Here is a 15,058-nt window from a genome sequence, read left to right as displayed (position 1 = left end):
TTAGAATGGTTAGACATCAATATGGAAATACCAGGAAAATGAATACTTGAACATAAATACAGACGTTAGCCAAACCTGCAGGCTACGCTATTTTAGTTCCACACGAACAGCACCTCCGCAATGTCCTCAATATGTTGCAAATGTCAATCGTGATCGGAACAGCATTCTGTGTAGTTGTGAGTACATTATCTTGGAGGTAAGTGAATTCGAACGTGGGCAAATTGCCGGTGCTCGAATGATGGGTGCTTCCGTAGCTGAAGTATCCAAAGTAGCCGAAGTTTTTGGTGTTTCCAAGAAGTCCGTTATAGAAGATTTATACCGCATGTAATAAAAGCGGAGAAACATTATCCGCTAAGTCACAATGCGGACGAAAGTGTGTACTGAGTGATCGTGATAGACAATCATTGAATATGATCGTGACGGAAAATAAGACAAAAACTGCAGAAGTCACTACAGAACTGAATGTCATATTCGTGAAGCCTGTCAGCACCAAAACAAAGCGAAGGTAGACCCATAAGCAGGGAATTGCAGGGCGAGCTGGAATTCCAAAACTACTCATCAGTCATTGAAGTTTCTGTAATTGGAAAACATGGTGCCGGGGCCGTAAAACCTCGACTGTGGAGCAATGAAAGAAAGTAATTTACTAAAATGAGTCTTTTTTCATACTGCTTCCAACTTCTGACAGAGTTTACGTTTCAAGAGTGAAACATGGCGGAGGATCGGTGATGATTTGGGCAGTCATGTCATGGTATTCCATTGGACACTGAGTACTCTGCAAAGTCGCTTACCGCCAGGGATTATGTGACCATTTGGGCTGATACAGGTGAGTTCCATCTGAAGGTACAATGATGGTGCTGTGTTTCAAGACGGCACCGTTGCGCACATCTAACATCGTCCACGACTGGTTATTTGATCACGAGGATGAAGTGTCTTATCTCCCCTGTCCACCACAGTCACCGGATCTGAATATTATTGAGCCTTTGTGGTCTAGACAAGGTTGTGTCATCGCTATCCACTATGGTGATCTTTGCTTGAACTTGCCATTATTTTGCAGCAAGAATGGTATAAGATTCCCTCGGAAACCACACAGGACTTATTTGTCCATCCAAAACGACTGGAAACTGTTTTGAAATCCAGTGGGTTTACTACACCATATTAAGCAAGGTTATGTGTTGGTCTACTGTGTTTCCATATTTTTGTCCGCTCCCTTACAAAGTACAATAGCAGTTTGCACAAAACTGGAGACAGGATAAGTAGACAAGGCCACCTTATATCCGCTTGCTCGTTACGAAACATGGAATACAGATGCAAACGGAGCAGTGTCAGTTTTTCATGTCGTTTGTGATGATGGTATTTTGTGTTTTCCAGTGAAGCTTACTCTCCTCAGAGCCAGAATCATTTATTGTGCTGACACTATGGAATTTTACTCACTTTACCCCAACGGTGAAACTATGTTTATCACTATCGCTTTACTCTGCAGTCTAATGTAAGAAACGAACAGTTTGGCGTAATCTTACCTAGGATATACTTAGCTAGCTGACCCATTTGGAGAGCACTTTACCGTTCCCGTATTAATATTTGCACTGTTTTCTCATAACGTTGAAAGAGGTAAGGTCTTGCACTCCGGGCGACACCAACCACTTGTCGATTATACTCAGCGTTTAAGCATTCGAGCGATATTCAGAGACAATAGTTTCCATTAATGCATTGGAACTTTCAGATCTTCTTGCAGCGAAGCCTGTAAGGAATTTTAAATGCAGATTTATTTCGCAGCTCATCTTCCGTCACTTCATATACTTACCGTGGCATGTCTATATATTTGTCTCGCTGCCTTTTCTCACGTCATCAGTATTAATGATCATCTGGAAATTTTCTATTTTACATAGATCGACGATTTCTTCGGCTGCTGGCTGATATTTTCATTTAGGAATTCGTTACTATTCAAGGATAAATTACGGAATCTCATCCCTTATAAAATAGTTCCTTCACAACTTAAGCGTTTCCCTAGTTACACCGTTGAATTTTTCTAGTCGTCTCAAGGAGATTTTGTGTGGTTACTTTTAGAAATATCTCGAGTTGTTTCTCCGCACTGGACCAGACTTTTATATTGTATGTGAAGTGTTTATCCATGAAATACAATCTTAAATAGTATAAAACGCAATTACTAAGCTATACACAGATGTATGGTACTATTAACCAACACCATCACCAAGTATCTTTAAACAACACTCGGTGCGTACCAGCCAATTATTCAGATCCCTGACAATAAAAAACCGCTCCTCAGTTACGCACCTATTCGAGAACCACTGTGTGCACATCCTCAAAGTCTAAAAATCTGGGGTTGCTTCGATTACGTCCTCTAGTGCCTGGACAGGTTGAGATGGATAGAGGAAGGAATGGACAGAGAGTAACAGCAGGGGGTGGCTAGGGAGAGAGGGGAAACATTAGCAGGTGGAGAGGGAGAGGCGTGGAGAAGTTGCTGGAGAGGGGAGGGGGGGGGACCAGAGAGGGTGGGAGCAAGAGACGTGTGCAAAATGTCGAGTGCGTACTTGAGAGAAGCCGCGGGGAATAGGCAATATATATAAAGAGGACGTTCGCAAATTCCCGTTAAAACTTCTATGACTTATAGAGGGTAGTGAGTACATAATATTTTGGACAGGTACCCACGTCCAGAAACAAATAATTTTCATTCTACGACGGTTTCAGTTCAGATGTTTAACTCATCCACTTCTGCTTGAGGAACTGCATTAGGCGTGATGCAGTGGAATTATTAGGTAACATTTCGAAAGAAAACTTAACGAAAAATTCATTTATCACTAAATCACATTTGTTTGTTTAGTATTTTGTCCATCTTAAGCAACTTTTGTTGTATATATCGAGATAGTCAGCAACCAGTTGCATAAAAGAATTTTAGTTTCTTAACCGGTTTCAGGAACTTAGTGCCCTTCTTCAGAAGGGCATTATTTGCGAATGTATACAGCATATTGCTGTGGCCATGTGTTTCATGGTGCCCATACAAAAATGGAGTATAGGCACTATGAAACACATGATTACAGCAATACGCTGCATGCATCTTACTGTTGACAGTCGGAAATAATGCGATAGGTATAACCTTCTGAAGAAGAGCAATAAGTGACTGAAACTGGTTAAGAAATTAAATTTCTTTTATGCAGCTGGTTGCTGAATATTTCGATATATACATTTGTTTGTATTAAGACTTAAAACATTACGTGTTTACACTATTCCAAAACAGAAAACCTTGCATACTGCACGTACAGAGCAGTACTGATGCATTACAGCAGCGGCTCGATGTAGCGACCACCCACGTTGTTACAGACATAGTACCTACGAAGGATGTTCTGGTACACGCTCTCCATCCCATCTGCTATCTGGTGTGCAATGGCTGAACTAGTGCCATCAGATTTTCTTCTGTCTCTACAGGAGTCTCGTAAATGCCTGTGCTAGGCTGACATTAACTGACATCAGGTTACCGTCTGACGTAGTATACGTCATCTCGTCTACGCTATTGCATACCAGGATAAGTAACTCTGAAACAGGTTCGTATCCAAAGTAAGTCCTAGAAATTTATAACGGGGATTTCCGAACACCCTGCATAGTGAACATAACTTGTACAGCTATAATATTTGATAAATGGTTTTAGAAATTGATTAGTTGTTTGATTAGGTATTAAGGACTAAACAGCAAGAGCATTAATACTCTGTCGGAAGTTAATCCAGTTGGAGTCAGTCATGTGCACCAGACGTTTGACTGAATTGTGAAACTATGTAGGTGTGGTAAAATCAAGGCCTTGGAAGAAGTATATATGCCAAAGTTGAGAAATAATTTAAAGAGTAGTAAAAGTATTTCGATTGTACCAGTATGTAGGTCAGAGCAGACGAAATTTTCCCAGGGCTTCTCTGTGGCGAAATAGACCCCACTGACATCTGATCACCAGAAACTCTGTTCAAGAATGTCTTCCAGCCAAGCGGTTCATTATAGTAAAAATGAAAAGACTAAGGACGTAATAGATATCAGTTGGACCAACAATAATAAAATAAGGTGAAAGAAATAATCAGGTCAGTAGGTGGGTGAGGCCTGGCGATTGTCTCCCCTTAGTTCTGAAGAGGGGAACTGCACCCACCATTCATCAGACTGCTAGCCACAAAATAGGAAATAAGGTGCCACAGGAAATGTGCTATCATATCTCAAAATAATTAATACAGAATAGGAGAATGATTAAAGACGCAGCATACAGTGGTAGATACCACAACTTCAACTATGTTGCCCTCATGTCGAAAGTAATTTTAACATGTTTCAGAATAAAAACCAGATGCACGGAGAAAACCGAGATCATTTCCACTGTTGGTGGAACTAAAATTGGAAACGTCAAGCTGAAGAACCAAGACAGTATTTGTGAACCAAAACGAATAGAAAAAATATGACATTGTAAAAGTACAAAGAAGGGCAGCTCGTTTTGTATTATCGCGAAGTAGGGGAAGTAGTGCCACAGACATGTTACATGTGTATAGATGCTGACATTACAATATGTAACGAGTAACTTTCCATTGCAGACCCACAGAATCACTTGAGAATAGCCTAGAAGACGGAATTTAGTTGTGAACAAATAAAATTAATACGGGAAAGGTGGAAAATGTCACTTCCTTTTAGTATGGAAGTGCTTTCTATAGATCTGCTGAGGAGGCCATTTTTCCAATAGATCTTATGAAGTGACAGTGAGATTGAAAGAGTTAGGTAGATCGTCTGCCAAAATGTCGCTAGAGGAGATCATGGGACGAGGCTCACCGATTTGGCTCAAACTGTGGGAACAAAAGCAGGTAGTTGCCCCTTTCAGGTTCCTAGAATATTTAACCTGAGAGGGTCTTAGGAAAAGGTAAAACATTCTCTAAAGATTTAGGCGTAGAGTAGGAGGAAATTTCGAGCAACAGATTTCAGAACGGCCCGGTAGTCAGCGCGCACTCGCAATTCGACGACTAGAATTCGATTCCCGCTGGTTCCATCTTTTTTTCTTTCATTTTATTTTATTCATCGCAACGTTAAACGATATTAAATTTATGTTTGTTCAACTTAGTTATGATTACTAACCTTGTAAGTCAAAAAGCTATACGTCACCACATTGTAGTACATTGGTACAATTTTTCACAAGTTGCCACTGGTTAAGTGGCCACACACCTTCTCCACACATCAGATTGTGTGTACACTGGGAACACACATGCCCCAAACACTAACATTTCAACCACCACATCGTCTGTGGGAAATATGGCTTCACATCATAGCGGCAATCCATTATTTTCATCCTTTATGGAAACAAATCCTTCTCAAAAGCGAGGATGAAAGGGACAGTGTCAGTATGCCTGTCAGGAACTCTATTAAAACGACATTTCAGCTCTTGACAAAACTTGTTTATTTAAATTTGTGCATTGGTTTGTCATGATGCGAGCCGAAGATTATTCTAGTTGTTTTCGCAAAAATTTCACTGCAAGCATTGTGTCTGTTTAAAGGCAGAGATCAATCGACCGAAGGTCTATAGAAAAGCAATTTTATGTAATTATTTTTGTTCATTAGGAAGGGAATTTTGAGAGAGGCTGTTTAGAGGCTGTTTAGACTTGCATGTACTGCAAATGAGGGTCTCTCTCAGTATTTTCCAGAGCTACGGCATCTATCCATTCCTTAAACGCGGTGTAAGAGGTTTTTACCTATGTGACAAACGCTGTGATAGGGGCAGTTTTGGGAAAAGATTGAAATCTGATGTTTTATGGAGGGAATTACTTTTTTGTGAAATTAAGAAGGACCTGCAGTTGAAGCTGTGGAAGCCTATCTATGTTTTGTTTTTAAAGAAATTGGTTAAGGCTCCTAAAACAATTTAACACAATTTGCAGTTTTTTCTGGTGCTTACCGCATGGATGTGTGGTATGGGGCTTCGCACTTCGTAGTAGTCAACTTTGTTTTATACTTCAATGAAAAGAAGGGGCTATACCCATTGTTTATAGCTACTGATTCAACGATAGTAAGTTATTTGTGCTCTTCAACTGGCACCAGAGTAATTTTGTGCACCCGATTCAACACGACACTAAAACATGCAATTTTGTGCTAGTTTGGGTTACAATTGTGCTCTTGATATTCATATCAGTCACTGATGACTACGAATTTCGGAGTAATGGCTAAGGTTTTTATTCCAAATTTTTCGTTCTAGCACATTGATATAATTATTGGTCTCGTCCTCCACGGTGAATTTTATACTTTATATCGGTCGCTATGGTTACTGTTACATAAATTTCATTGTTTGTCCCATCAAGGAAGATTTTTACATCTTCGATATTGCAAGAATAAGAATATGACAACGCCAGTCTAAGTAACTTAGCGTAATCTCATACTGTGTTTATTATGACTGTTACTAATAATGTTTGCATTTTGCCGAATTGGCATGTTAGTGTAGAGAATAACAGGAGAGAAGCAGACCTATCTCTTATTGTAATGCGAAAATCCTTGATTATACAAAATTATAGAGGCTTTCGAGGCCACTTATTGACGTATTACTTGTTGGTTTCTGTCTCGGGTTCTTCGACCAACGTTTGTTTGACGACTTTTCTGACGTGTGACCAACATCGGAACATAAAATCCCCTTTGCTGTCGTCACTCTCCTTTCTGTCGCGCCCCCGGAGTGAACGGGCCACAACAAAGTTCCTAATTGTAAGAACGTAATCACAACCATCTAGGAACATCTTACCTACAGCAGAATGGAACGAACTTTTCTTCGTGAGCGAATTCACGAGACTTGGCGTAACTGATGAGGAACTTTGTGGCGTTTTCTACCTACTATGTGACAGCATGCATCGAGAAGACTGGCATCAGATCGACAGAATCTCTCACAGGAGCATATAGAACGAACTCTATCACTGCACCGAGATACACGAGGAAAAGTCTTCAAGATAGCGAAAACAGGTCGACAGGTCGATTCCAGATGTGTCACGCACAGTGTTTATCCTCAGTGAACGGAACGACCCTTGGCCTCAGAGTAACTATCTGTCCTTCATGAAGGAGGGGATGTCAGGATCATCCCTAGAACTTTACCTATGGAGGATGTCATCGCTAACACCGAAATAGCCATCCGGACCCTTCCGTGTGAAAAAGCTGAGGAAATGCGCAATGAAACCGCCTGAATGTCGCACCGAGCGCAACCGCCAGCATGTAACCTGAAAAGAGAAGAGCTACGAGCTGTTAAGAGCTTTAACGCCAACAAAAGTATATTGGGACTGCCTGCCGACAAGGGGATTGCGAGCGTTGTAGCGAAGACAAAGTATTATGAACAGAACATTTGCGACCTATTTGATCCGACGACGTACTGAAAACCAACTGCAGATCAACGCAGCGGGTCACATGAAATATGACTATTAATCTCAGAGTCTACTCTCTCGGCTCGCTCACAGAGGAACCTGTACGACACTAAAGCCCTACACCTTGGTTTATGGATTACAAAAATCCAAAAACATGGTGTACCATTAAGAGCGAGAGCGATTGTAAGTGTTCTTGACTCACGCACAAACTGGCGAAACACGTGACTTCTCTGCTTCAGCTGCGCTTGGGGAAGACTGACACAAACGTGAAGGACTCGGGACACTTCATTGAGAAGCTGTGGTAGTCTCTGTTTACCACAATTCGAATCAGTCACTGTCTGGAGAATATCTATTCAGTTTTCCCGCATGACATCACCAAGCTCTTTCATGCAAGTATAACCACATGAGGTAATGTGGAATGGCAATTTGTAGTAAAAGCTTGAAAGTGTCGCTATGGGTGTCCACTTAGACAACTGGTGGCCAGTTTCTTCCTAGAGAATTTCGGAAGACAGACGCTTGACTTGGTACCTTGTAAACCTAGGGTTTGGTACACGCACGTCGACGATAACTTTCGTCGTGTGGAGTCATGGTGAGGAACAGCTCAGTAACTTCCTAGGCACCTGAACGATGTCCACGCCAACTTAAAATTTACTAAAACGGTAGAAAAGTACCAACAACTACCCCTTATTACGTATATGCTAGTTGTTGGGAATGTGAGAATCTGGGACGCAGCATATATCGTAAACAGGGATACACGGTCTGACACCAACACGAACTGTCAAATCATCACCTGAACCAGAAAAGGGGAATGATTAATACATTCATAATGCGTGCGTGACGAATATGTGAGCCGCAACACCTCGGACCGAAATAAAACAAACGACTGCAAAGTGTTCTGAGGAGCTATGGTACTTAACCAGTTGCACAAGAAGTGCCACGAAATCAAACAAGCCGCACAGTGACACGTCAGATGAAGAGGTGTCACATACAGCCTTTTTGCCATAGATTCCCACAGTGATGGACAGAACTGACCGTATGTTCCGCAAACACCACATAAACATGATTTACAAACAATTCAGGAAGATCAAAGATCGTCTCAGATCACCAAGGGATAATAGGGACGCACTTGCTACCTCGTGAAAATACCACGTACCTCGTACGTGTCGGAATGACTGGACGACCCATCAACACCAAACACAAACAGCACTGCAGGCCAAGACAGCTGGAAAAATCGGCCGTGCCGGAGCACGGAGCTCTGTGTGAGACTGACCACACAATAAAATTCGCCGACGCCGAATTTTGTTGTTGTGGAGAAGAGCTACCAAGTCCACTTGCTTAGGGAAACCATAAAGTCCACAAACACGGCAACAGCTTCAATAATAAAGAAGTAAGCTTGGAGCTAAACGGATGCTGGATTCGTGTGTTGTAGCGAACGACCGTTGCAGGTAGCAAGGGGAGAACCACAGCGCAAACTGTCAGTGAAAAATCTTCAGACGTGAGCGCAACGGATACATATAATCTCCACCTGCAAGCGTAGACTCCAGTCCACCACCAGCAAAGGGGGAGGGGGGGGGGGTGAAGCTCTGACAATGACTGCCCCTCATGCTGGTGAGATAGCAGAAAAATTACCAAACAAAAGCCGGCCGAAGAGCCCGGGACCTAAGGTAACAGGGAATATATCATCCTTTATTTTGTCCATGTATTCATTTGTGCCTCCTGTTCAATGAAAAGTTCTTTTCAGAGGTATCGAGAATGACAATTTATATGTTACGATATTTGTTCCGAGACCTTTCAGTAGGACGTATAGCACAATTTTGTAAAAATTTGTAAATTTGTGGTAAGATCTTATGAGACCGAACTGCTGAGGTCATCGGTCCCTAAGCTTACACATTACTTTAACTTACGCTATGGACAACACACACACACACACACACACACACACACACACACACACACACACACACACACACACATTCCCGAAGGAGTAATCGAACCTCCGGTGGGGGGGAGGGGGGGGGGCACCGCGCGGACCGTGACAAGACGCCTGGGACCGCGCGGCTCCCAGCGCGGCCCGGGCAATTTTATTTTTGCACTGTAGATGAAGATGAATGGCTGTACTACCGTTTATAAAGAGAGTATTAACACGGTATGACTGCCTCCATATCCACAGTCACTGTGTTTTCTTCGTTCTGTCTTCTACATTTCATTCTGTGTTGGCATAAAGTGTTATTTGTTGTAGATAATTAAAAAAAAAAGGATCTATTTCTCTGAAGCGGCGTCGATTATAACAACTTCGTCGATCATATCCCACTATAGTGCAGTGGCACTTGCACCAAGAGAAGCTGTGCATGACGGAAGAACTTCCTGTTAAAATTTACATACTGTAATTTCCCACACAAGTATCTCAGGAGAAGAACACGACGATGAAAAATGAACACCCTGCAATATGGTACATCTTGTCGCAAGCTGGAACCACTGCGTATGTGTAAATATTGCGACACGGCTCGATTACATTCCAGTGTATTTATACACTTCGTTCTGCCGGATTAACAAGCGATCGGTGAAGTGTGATTTCTCAGACTCAAAAAAGGGCAACTCTCTGACGCACGGGTCGTGGGAGCAACTGTGACAAACAGCTGAACTGTTTAACGTTCCACGAACGACAATATCGACAGTAATGACAGCATACACGAAACATCGTAAAACACCTTCGGCAAAAAGGAATAGTGGACACAAGACGAAGTTAAGTGACAGGGACCGATTAGCATTAACAAAGGACTGTGGTCAAACAACATAAAACTACTGTAGCGAAAGTCATACAGAACTCACAACTCAACTTGAGTAATACTGTGTCGACAAAAACAATATGACAGGAGCTTCACAAAGATGACTTTCATGGAGGGCTGCAGTTGCGAAATCCATAATAACCGAAGCCAATGCAGAACTGCGAAAGAAGTGATACCATGATCATAAAATTTGGACACTTGATGAGTGGAAGAATGTGGTATACTCCGATGAATCATCGTTTCCCATAAACGGCGGAGTATATATATGGAGAGCTCCAAAAGAAGCCTACTATCGGGCCTACCTGCATCTTACATCAAGCATGGAGGTTCCGTTATGATTTGGGTGGCTATATCGTGATGTTCAGCTGGTCCTACCATCGCCGTCACTGGACGGATTACTGCGAATTAATATTTCGAGATCCTCGACAGTAAAATGATATCAAACACTGTCATATACCAAGATGATAATACACCCATACAAACAGCCAAAAAGGTTCGGACGTGGTTTGTGGAGCATCAGAATAACATCAAACGTCTTCCCTGGCCAACATGACTGAAGATCGTCGAATCGTTATGGGGAGTTCTAGAGCAGAGACTGTGGAGCAGATTTCCATCTTCAACATCGTTGAAGCAGTTGGTCGACGTTTGGTACAAGAACAGGAGAACATTCCGTTGGAAACTATTCAAACAGTCTACGAATCTATTGCGCAAAAAACTGATACCGTTCCCAAAGTAAATGGTGTACGTATTTATGTTCCACATCTCCAGCTAAACCACTGGACAGATTTCCATCAAAGTTGGTACACAAATAATTTACTGTCTGAAAAGAATTGCTGTGGGGGTAAGAATGATCTACGTGTCAAAGGGATGGGAGCTGGAGTGAAAAAGCAATGTAGGCCACGATGCACGGAACACCTGTCTTATTCCTCCAGTGTTTGAGAATGACGGCACTTACTGACTTGCAACAAACTTTACACGTAAATTCAAATCTGCTTGTTGACACCCCACCCCCTCCATAAATGACAAAAAAAAGAAATTTGCCGGCCAGAGTGGCCGAACGGTTCTAGGCGCTACAGTCTGGAACCGCGCGACCGCTACGGTTGCAGGTTTGAATCCTGCCTCGGGCATGGGTGTGTGTGATGTCCTTAGGTTACATAGGTTTCAGTAGTTCTAAGTTCTAGGAGACAGGTGACCTGAGAAGTTAAGTCCCATACTGCTCAGAGCCATTTTGAAAGAAATTTATCGCTTACTAAATGTTTGCCGTTCATTCAGAAAAACTGCCACATGAAGCATAACATTTTAATTTATTATTTCTTTATCACTAACTGTATTCGCGATAGGACTCATATGTCACCTAATTTACCTCGGAAATTATGTCACTGTGCGACACATCGTTCATGAAATATGGCGCCAAATACTGAGGTGTTTGAAAAATTATCGCATCATGCATGACGTTTTAATTTATTACGTATTTCCTAGTAACTCTATTCATAACTCATTTCTCAGATAGTGGTCTCACATACTACTGTGTGTATCTGCAAATTATATCATGGTAGGAGACACAGATCAGGAGATGTGGTGTCAAACGTTATTTTGCGGAGAAAATGAAACTACAGGATGAAATTCGTTGGAGATACTGATGAAATACGTTAAATATAAGAGAAATATATTTTACAAGTGTGTACATGGATAAAAACGCGGGTAAAAAGCTCATCCTAAGCCCTAGAATGATTTCAGTCAAATTTGGTACAGATATTAGTCATAATCTGGAAAGAAATACTGTGAGGGTTAGGAACCACCAGCCTCCTGTGAGTATGGGGCTGATAACGTGGAGAGAGATGGGGCAGGAGCAGGAGGAGATGGACAGACAAAGGGTGAAGGGGAAAGGGACAGAGAAATGGGAGGAGATGATAGACAGGGGGAAGATGGGATGGGCAGAGCGAGGGGGACGAGGTATTGGACACAGAGAGGAGGGGGGGGGGGAAATGGATAGAAAGACGGAGGACGAGTCGATATACAGAGGGGGAGGAAGAGAAGGAATGAAAAAAAGCGGAGAGAAGAAGGAATTGGAGGGGAGAAGGAGATGGACGGAGATGGAGAAGCAGATGGATAGATGGAGGGGTGAAGAGGAGATGGAAAGAGAGAGGCGCAGGAGGAGATGGAAAGAGAGGAGAGGTGGAGGAGATGGATTAAAAGAAGATTTATATAAATACTTATCCCGAAAACGCAGATTACTCAGCTAGTTAATAAATATTGTGTAGATACCAGCTGTTTATATTATTGTCCACCCCCTGTATTACATTTGTAAGTAGAATTGTGTGAAAAAGCACACAACGAAGGGTTAGGTTACTGTAGAACGGGGGTGGGGAGTGAGAACACGGAGGCGTAGAAGAAAGTGGCAGCTACTTTCCGTCTGGCTAATGCAGTACGGATGCAGACGTAAATACAATGCACTCGGCCCCGCAATGCGGTAGTTTCATAGTTAAGACTAACCGGCGCCGCCTCCGCCACCTCCTCGCCTGCCCTGGCCGCGGCTCCGCACGCGCCGGGAACGTGACAAGGCGGCCGGGCTGCGTGTGAACGCCTCCCCACGCCACTCGCCAGGCCAGGCAGCGGCGGCGGCAGCGTAACCTGTTCCGGAGACCCGGGCCGCCAGCCCCAGCTCCGCGCGCCGCTACTCGCATCGCCCGCGGGCCGCTGTGCACATTACAACTTCGTTCCAGTTTGGCGACTTTTAAAAATAAATTGCGCCGGCGGGAGACGTGCTGTCTGCTGCAACTACCACCGCACAGCTCTCATAGCCACCTCGGAGTGAATGCTGCAGTCGACTGTTTGTCCGAGCGTACTACCGACGTTAAGAATCTGCTTTTGGATCTGACCAGTTAGAAATGCAGTGTGGATTACTGCAGCGCGACTCCACAGCGTGCTGTGTCGATACTAGACCGCGCCACGATAGCGACGTTAGCTGTACCGTAACAATGTACTTCTCGGTGAAGCCCAGCTCGAGAGTAGCAAGGGTGGTGGGAGAGAGTGGCCTAAAACCGCGGGCAAATGACGAAACATTCTTTTCTTCTACAGAGATTGGGCAAGATAATATAAGCACCATACGATGAGTGCTTCAAAAATTCTATTTTGTAAGTGAAAGAAGATATGGCCCCGAGAGCAGTGCTGAAGTTAATTCTTATCCATATACTAGCTGACTACCCAGCATTGCCCTGGTAAGTATTTGTTCCATTGTTCTGTTTGGCCTTTTCCTCCAGACCGCACTCTCTGGCCATCTCCTCATTATCCTCTCTCTGTACTCACCTCCTGTACATTCCTCTCTCTGTCCATCTCTTCTTCATCCCTTTGGCCGTCTCCTCCTTTTCCCTTTGTCTGTCCGTTTCCTCTTCCCATTTCTCAGTGCTTGTCCTCCTTCCTCCCCTCAATATCTGTGTCCATCTCCTCTTCCCCCCCCCCCCAAATTGGAGATTGCTGGTTCTTATTTCCGCAGTAATTCTTGCCAGATAGCAAATTACGAGGTTTGAATGAAAAGTAATGCCTCCACCTTCCTAAATTGGGTTTGGATTGGAATATAATATTAAAGCAAATGCAGAAATAATCCTTAGAATGTGATCTTTAATTACCAATATTCACTCTTCCACATAATCACCAGCCAATTGGATACATTTTTGCTAGCGATGATCAAGTTTTCTGAAGCTGTCACGGAAGAAATCAACACTCTGTTTCCGCAACCAGTCTCCAGTTCTCTCAACGTCTTCATCAGAAGCATAATGATATCCCCATAGATCGTCTTTCATTATCTAAAACACATGGAAGTCAGACGGAGATAAATCTTGACTGTATGGAGGATGCCGTACGGTGTTGAGATTCAGTCTCTGAAGTTCTGATGTGGTGGCACGTGAGGCGTCAGGTTTGGCATTGTCGTGCTGCAGGAAAACATTTCCCTTTTCCTTTCGGACCCATGTTAGTCGTCGTTTCGCAGTTCGCAGCGTTTTCATGTAACGCCCTGAATTTTTTGTTGTTCTGCTATCAAGGAAATCAACATGGATAACACTATCTGCGTTCCAGAACACTGTGGCCATGATTTTTCCAGCTGAGGGCTGCGTCTAGAATTTCTTTTTCTTGTGCGAGTCTGTGTCGGTATTCCATAGACTGACGTTTCGTCTCCAGGTCGTAATGGTGCACCCACGTTTCGTCTCCTGTCACAACTGAATGGAGAAAGGCGTCACCTTCATTCTCGTAACGCGAGAGGAGTTCCTGGCAAATTTCAAGTCTGTGCGCTTTCATTTCAGGAGTCAGCAACCGGGATATCCATCATGCACAGATCATCCGATGGCCAAGCAAAGCAGTAACGTGAGCCACACGTTCTTGTGAAATGCCGCTTGTGCTTGCACTTTTTCTCTGAGTGATACGACGATCGTCCTGAATAAATCTGTCAAAATTTTGCTTGTGAAACTCGGTTGTTGCTGTCACAGGACGTCCAACTCTGTTTGTCACGCATGTCAGATGTTCCCGCATCAACATCTTTAAACTTACTCGTCCAACGACGACAACACAATCACCATAAACTGCTTTCATTGTCATGAATCTCCTTTGGGGTGACACCTTCTGCTGTCAAGAATTCAGTGACTGCACGTTGCCGACCGTCTGAGCAGGGTTCCCTACTTTACACTGTAACAACACAACCGTTAATTGCTAAGGCTCTCCGCCAACTGGAGGTATAGAGAAGAGATTACGGAACAAGCCAGTACCTGCAGCACACCAATGCTGCCAACTTTGAAGAGTTAGCGGAGGTGGAAGCTTTACTTTTCAGTCAACCCTCGTACATGTGTATCAAATTTCTTAAAACTTTTCTGAATGATTCTGTCAATAGTTGTAGTATTCGGCTTAATAGATCCACGGGTTTAGGACGAGCTT

Source organism: Schistocerca cancellata, chromosome 7 (assembly GCF_023864275.1).
Source record: "Schistocerca cancellata isolate TAMUIC-IGC-003103 chromosome 7, iqSchCanc2.1, whole genome shotgun sequence".
Taxonomy (NCBI): domain Eukaryota; kingdom Metazoa; phylum Arthropoda; class Insecta; order Orthoptera; family Acrididae; genus Schistocerca; species Schistocerca cancellata.
Note: the sequence above shows the minus strand (reverse complement) of the source record.